Genomic DNA, 6,000 nt, shown 5'->3' with positions numbered 1-6,000 from the left:
TCTCTGATGAACCCTAACTCCAATAACTTGTCCAAATACGACCGAAGGTGTACAGTTTCCGGCTCAGTAAGCGCATAAACTCGCCCTGCTGGAATCTTCGCCCCTGGAATCAAATCAATTTGACAATCGTAGGGCCTGTGTGGCGGTAACACTTCAGCCATAGCCTCACTAAAGACTTCCGATATCTCCTGATACTCAGATGGAAGCTCCACGTCCTGTTCTACAGCAGTTGCTATATGATGTATACAGGCTAGACCAGAAGCGGGACTGGGTCTAGGAGGGTAGCAGTTTTGCTGACAGTAGTCCGATGTGAATTGAAGGGTTTGGCCTTCCCAATCCACCGTGGGATTGTGTTTTCGTAACCACGGAAGCCCCAAGATCACCCCATACTGAGGGGCATGAATGATGTTAAAAAATAAGATTTCTTGATGTTCCGTACCCATGATCATACTGAGGTCCCCTGTTTGTAACCTTATAGGTCCAGAATCTAACTTTCTGCCATCCACTGCAAATACTGCTTCTGGTACTTCCTTTGCCTGCAATAAGAGCCCTAAGTTGGTAGCCTTGGATTTGTCCATAAAACAACCCGTGGCTCCGGAATCCAACATAGCACGGATCATCAACCATTCATTCCGTACTTTCAGCTGAATGTCTATATAGAAATGTAGTCCTTCCTTTATCAATTCTCCGTCCAATGAAGGGATAAATAAACAACTTGAAGGGGTCCCTTCATCCTCCTTCAAGTTCTCTCGTTTCCCGTCACATGGTCTGAAGCTACAACAGACACCTTTTTATACTCGTATTTGGGCCTTGATCTCGAAGGGCATTCCCTGATAAAATATCCCTTCTTTCCACAGTATATGCACAGTCCCTTCTTCCTTCTATATTCCCTTTCCTCGGTGGTTAAAGGAGATCTCACTGCTCCTATTTCCATGGGTTCTGCCTTTGACACGGTATTTCCCTCGGGGACTCGGGACGGTTCGTAACGTGGTGGGAGTCTTTCCTTTCTCCTGTTCTCCCCATTCCTGTCGCTAAGGCGGTGATCCAACCTGATTACCAGGCTAATCATCTCTTCACAAGTGCTGGGCTGTGGATCAATCTGTGCCAATATGTCCTTCATCTCCTCCTTCAAACCCTTGTAAAAGACAGCAAGGCGTTTCTCTTCTGGCCATTCGGATTCGGCGATGAGCCTTCGGAAATCATTGAGGTACGCTATCAGATCTCGACTACCCTGTTTCAGCTCCAGCAGATCCCTATCGGCTGACAGAGTGGCAGCTCGACGGTTGGAAGTCTTTTCAAAGTCTAGAAGAAAAGCCTCCCAATCCCGCAGTATGGGGTCATCTCTCTTTACCAAAGGTACTACCCATTGGGCCGCATGCCAAGTAAGATATAGGAAAGGCCACTCTGGAATGATTGGTGTTGAAGACCTTAGGCTTACAGGAGAAGTGGAGCAAAACCTGAGTGAGGAAAACCTGTACCTTACTGCTATCCCCACAGTATCTCTCCGGGGGGGCTAATGGTATCGGAGCAGGAACCTCCACTACCACCGAAGAAGCGTGTGGTGCACCTGCATCAAAGGGATTACGGGATATCCTATCCACCTGAGCTTGTAACGCAGCTGTCTCAGCCCTAGAAGCCTGCAACTCTGATTGCACTAACGCTAGTGCTGCCATAACATCCTCTATGGTGGACATGGTATCGTGCGATCGGGAGGACTATAATTTTTGGGCCGTTGATTCTGTCAGGTCCGTGTGTCCTCAGGATCGTGCAATGCTCAATGGGTTCCACCTCTAGACAGCCCCTAGGTCTGAATTACCACAGACTGAAAGGAGTGGTCCAGTGAGGGGAAAAAAAGGGAGGGTAGGATGGGGACGGCGGGGAGAGAGAGCTGTAACGAGAACAAGGCACCATGAGTCAAGCACATACAACGTGGTCCTCTTATACATAAGATACAAATGGCACACTCTAATCTTCTGTATATAAACACATATGCAGCTATACCTGTAAGGTAAAATAAGTGTGCTTTGCCTGGCTATCTGGATATACTGTGAACGTCACAAGGTCTAAAATGCAAAGAACAACAGGTTAAATGTCTATCAACAAATCAGTGACTTAACACCACAAAAGACATTTGCAAAACACGTACCAAATGAGAATTGAAAATAGGCTTCAACAGGGGGCAATGGAAAACAGCCAGCCAGGCGAAGCTCATTAACCCCTGTTGTAAGGAAACAAAAGAATGCGCAACGAATAAGTCTTTGATCCACCTCTGGTGATTGCGCTTTGGGTTAATATCACCCTGAAGTATGCCACATGACATACACATCCATTGATCCAAATCAGAGACAGTTCCCAGTACTGGTTATCGAATGGACACCCAAAAGAGTCAATGTGTGCTGAACTTGCACTCAACAAAACAAATGAAATAATACTTCAGCTTGAAGCTCCGGCTTGGTGTTGACAACAAGGAACTTGCCAAGAACAGTAAAGAAACAAAGTCATAAGAAAAACCCTGTAACGTCCCAACTCCAAGGACGACTTTTCCGGGGAAGGGGGAAGGTGAACGTTACAAATGTCAAGGATACTCTCCTACAGAAAAGAGTCACTGGAATGTTTCTTCCTCAGCGCCCGAAGGCGAGCATGGTACACAAAGTCACGAGTACTCTCTACTGACGACAGTCACACCATAAGCATAGGGAGTAAGACTCCCAACCATCACTTGTGAAGGAACACCTATCCGACGTGAATCGGTGTTAAACAAAACTCAGAGAACGAACCGCTAGAGCCGGTTAACTCAAAGCGGAACCAAAGGCGAAACCAAATCAAGGAACAGGAATAATAGGAGCTACTAAACGGCTCTCTGAAAAGGATACGCAGGAACTGGTGCAAAACACCCCTACCGTGAACTTCACGAAGAATGCAGAATCAACGGCGGCGTTCCACAGTTCCCGGTTCCCTCTTGAGACGTTGCGTGATGACGTCACCTGCTTCTTCCGCCGCGCACTTCTCCTAGGAGCCTGGGTAATGTAGTTCTGTCTGCAAAACAGGTCTCAAGGCAGTGTTCGAGCCTGCACTCCGCCATGGGACACAACAGTCTCGCAGGCCAGTAGTAGGGATTCCATTCACTCAAATGAAGTAAAAGTGTTTACTACCACCCTCAGGGTTCACTGGCTTCCCATTTGGACCCGTCTCCTAGTTAAAAGCTAAGAGGACCTCCTCATCTGAGGTGACCTCTCCTATGGTTAAACTGGAAGGGACAGTATCACCTCTATAGTGACCAGTCCACTGGAAGTCAAAATACAGCCTGTTTACCAAGAGTGTAACACCCTGGGTCTCCCATCTCTGCTTTACAGAGTTGGGGTGGGATCTAGTCTCCTCCTTCTTAGGGGTATGGGGTCCTGAGGGAGTCTCCTTGGTGGATTTAACACCTCCCTTCTTTGTTTTTTGTTGACCTAATCCTCCCCCCCCGGGCCGGACTGGGAACCGAAACAAGCCCTGTAAAACTGCTTGTCCGGCCCCCAGGGGGTGGGGGTGTTGCAGCTGAGCGGTTTGCTATGGTCAGTTTTGGCTGACCTTGTTACAGGGGGGCGATATTGCCAGGCCTCCGTAACAAAAATGGCCCACACCCTGGCGGCCCACTGGGGAAACGCCGAGTACCTGCTACGGCAGTCCGGCCCTGCCTTGTCCACCTGGAGTCACTGCCCTGGAACTTCTTGGGTGCTCTTGTACTTACCCACTCATCAGCCTCCTTGCCCAACTCTTTAGGGCTAGAAAGCTCTGAATCTACCAGATGCTGCTGTAACTTGTCTGATGTACAGTTGATTAAAATGTGCTCTTTCATAATTAAATTATATAGCACTTCATAAGTGTCCACCATAATCCGTTTTATCAATCAATCAATCAATCAATCAATCAATCAGGTGTTTGTTAAACACGCCTACTCACCCATAAGGGTTTCAAGGTGCTAGGGGGTGGGGGGCTGGGGGGGTCGCAGGTTCCAATCCATCATGGAGAGTGTCTGTCGAAGAGCCAGGTTTTGAGGTTTCTTGCGAAGATGGGGAGCAATGTTGTCTGTCTGAGGTGGAGCTGAAGGTGGTTCCAGGCTCTGGCTGCGTGGAAGGAGAAGGAGCAGCCTTCCGGTCTGGTCTTTCTGGTGCAGGGGACCACGGCGTAGGAGAGCTGGGCTGATCGTAGGGTCCTCTGGGGTGCGTGGAATTTGACTCGGCTGTTCAGGTATGCTGTAACGGTGTCGTGGAGGGCCTTGTGAGTGTGGGTTAGGATCTTGAAGGTGACTCTAGCTTTGATGGGGAGCCAGTGGAGTGTGCACAGGTGCTGAGAGATGTGGCAGTGTCTTGGCAGGTTGAGGACCAGTCTTGCGGCAGCGTTTTGGATGTTCTGTAGCTTGAGGTTTATGTTTATTCCGGCATAGAGTGAGTTGCCGTAGTCGAGCCTGCTGGTGACCAGGGTGTGACTGACAGTCTTTCTGTTTAGAGGGGGATCCATTTGAAAGTCTTACGTAGGAGGCGGAGGGTTTGGAAGCAGGAGGATGAGACGGAGTTGATCTGGCGGTCCATTTTGAGCTCTGAGTCCGGGTTACGTGCGTGGTCTGTGGGGGTGGGTAGGCTTCCGAGGGCGGGGGGCCACCAGGTGTCATTCTAGGTGTCGGGGTTTGGGCCCATGATGACTACTTCCGTTTTGTTGGTGTTTAGTTGTAGGCAGCTATTTTTCATCTATTTGGCGACAGCTTACATGCCTTCTCGAACGTTGTGTCTGGCGGTGTTGGGTGCGTTGGATAGGGAGAGGATGAGTTGGGTGTCGTCTGCGTATGACACAATATTGAGTTTGTAGGTTTCTAACGATGGGGGCGAGCGGAGCCATGTAGACGTTAAAGAGCGTAGGGCTGAGGGAGGACCCCTGGGGGACTCCACAGGTGGTAGGTGTAGGCTCTGAGGGGAAAGCGGGGAGTCTGACCCGCTGTGTTGTGCAGGAGAGGAAGGAGCGGATCCAGTTGAGGGCCTTGTATTGGATCCCAGCGTCATGGAGTCTGCCTATTAGGGTACAGTGAGAGACTATGTCGAACACCGCTGCGAGGTCAAGGAGGATGAGGGCTGCTGTTTCTCCTTTGTCCAGTAAGGTGCGGATGTCGTCTGTTGCGGCGAGGAGGCTGGTTTCTGTACTGTGGTTTTTTCTGAAGCCGGATTGGGAGGAGTCGAGGATGTTGTGCCCTTCGACGAATGTGGCGAGTTGGCTGTTGATGGCTTACTAGATGACTTTCGCTGGGATCGGGAGCAGGAAGATGGGTCTGTAGTATTTGAGGTCGGTGGGGTCCACCGAGGGTTTCTTCAGGAGGGGGTTGATCTCAGTGTGTTTCCAGTCATCAGGAAACGAGGCGGTTGCTAGGGAGCGGTTGATGGTGTGGCAGAGCATGGGTACAATGATGTCAGCGGCTCTGTTGAAAATGTGGTGGGGGTCCGTGGGGGCCCCGAAGTGGATTGAATTTGTCTTTAGTGTGTCTCCGGTGGTGAGGGCTGTCCAGTTGTCGATCGCTGGCTTCAGGGTGTCGGGGGTGGTTAGTGAGGGTTCAGTCTGTTGGTTGTCTTCGTCGAAGTTGTCGTAGATGCTCTTGATTTTGTGGTGGAAAAAGGTGCTGAGTTTGTCGCAGAGGTCTTGTGAAGGAGGGATGTCAGTGGACTCGCTGGTGGGTTAGGCAAACTCCTTGATGATGTTGAAGAGTTCTTTGCTGTTGTGTGCATGAGTGGAGATTCTGTCTTCAATCGCTTTTTTCCTCGTTTTGCTGATGAGTTGGTGGTGGGCGTTGGTGGCGGCTCTGAAGTTGTTGTGGGCATCTGTGGATTTGGTGTTTTTCTAGGCCTTTTTGAGGCAGCAGCAAGTGTGTCGGGACTCTCGAAGTTCGGTGGTGAACCATCTAACTTTCTTGGCGTGGGTGTTGTTGTTTTTCTTGAGGCGGCTATGGTGTTGGCGCTGTCAGAGATCCATCTG

Source organism: Lissotriton helveticus, chromosome 6 (assembly GCF_964261635.1).
Source record: "Lissotriton helveticus chromosome 6, aLisHel1.1, whole genome shotgun sequence".
NCBI lineage: Eukaryota > Metazoa > Chordata > Amphibia > Caudata > Salamandridae > Lissotriton > Lissotriton helveticus.
The sequence above is the reverse complement of the archived record's forward strand: the minus strand, read 5'-3'. Positions refer to the sequence as shown.